The sequence below is a fragment of the Pteropus medius genome, unplaced genomic scaffold (assembly GCF_902729225.1).
Source record: "Pteropus medius unplaced genomic scaffold, Ma_sr-lr_union100, whole genome shotgun sequence".
Classification (NCBI taxonomy): Eukaryota; Metazoa; Chordata; class Mammalia; order Chiroptera; family Pteropodidae; genus Pteropus; species Pteropus medius.
The window spans coordinates 13,371,179-13,371,874 of NW_024347788.1; the positions used below are offsets into that span (position 1 = coordinate 13,371,179).

At 56.3% G+C, this 696-nt stretch overlaps 1 protein-coding gene across 1 annotated transcript in view; it reads right to left on the bottom strand.

Annotated features, from left to right (window-relative positions):
* MYOM2 (myomesin 2) overlaps positions 1 to 696 on the bottom strand; it is a 63,592-nt gene that overhangs the window by 2,949 nt on the left and 59,947 nt on the right. The gene's annotated exons all lie outside the window — the stretch shown is intronic.

Sequence of the window (696 nt, forward strand, 5' to 3'; positions counted from 1 at the left end):
AGGGTGAGCAGGTCGAGGGAGAACCCCGGGAACACAGGCACCACGGGTGAGGGGGGCCAGAGGCGGAGCGCAGGGACGGGGTGCTCGCCTGCCCTCGGGGGGACACGGGGGGCTGGCGGGCTCGGGGCCGCGTCCCTGAGCTTCTCCCACAGCCACCCACGCCGGGCCCGAGGGGGGGACCTCGTCTCTCAGCTGCTAAAACCCGCAGAAAAGTTTCACACCCAAACGCAGAGATCCGAGACATTTCTTCCCTCACTAAATTCACCAGACTGCGTCAGAGAGTCTTAGATATTTTTGAAAATATTAGTTTCTAATGTATCCTAGTCGCCCATTCCACAGATATTTATTGAAAAGTCTGGAGTAGGCCAACGACCGTTCTGTTCTAGATACTCTAAAATTCAGACACACAAAGTTATTCTTTAGAAAGCCGCTCCAAACTACGCGACATTATTCAGCGCTAAGAAGAAATAAGTTGTCAGCCGCGAAAAGACGCAGAGGAACCTCAGCCGCGTATGACTAAGGGCGGGAAAGTCTGAAAGGCCACGTGCCATCAGCAGAAAGATCGGTGGCTGGGGCGCGGGGCTGAGTAGGGGGAGCACAGGGGGTTTTCAGGGCGGTGAAGCCGCTCTGTATGACACTATAATGGTGGACGCGTGGCGCTACGCGCTCGTCCAAACCCAGGGGACGTATGACAGC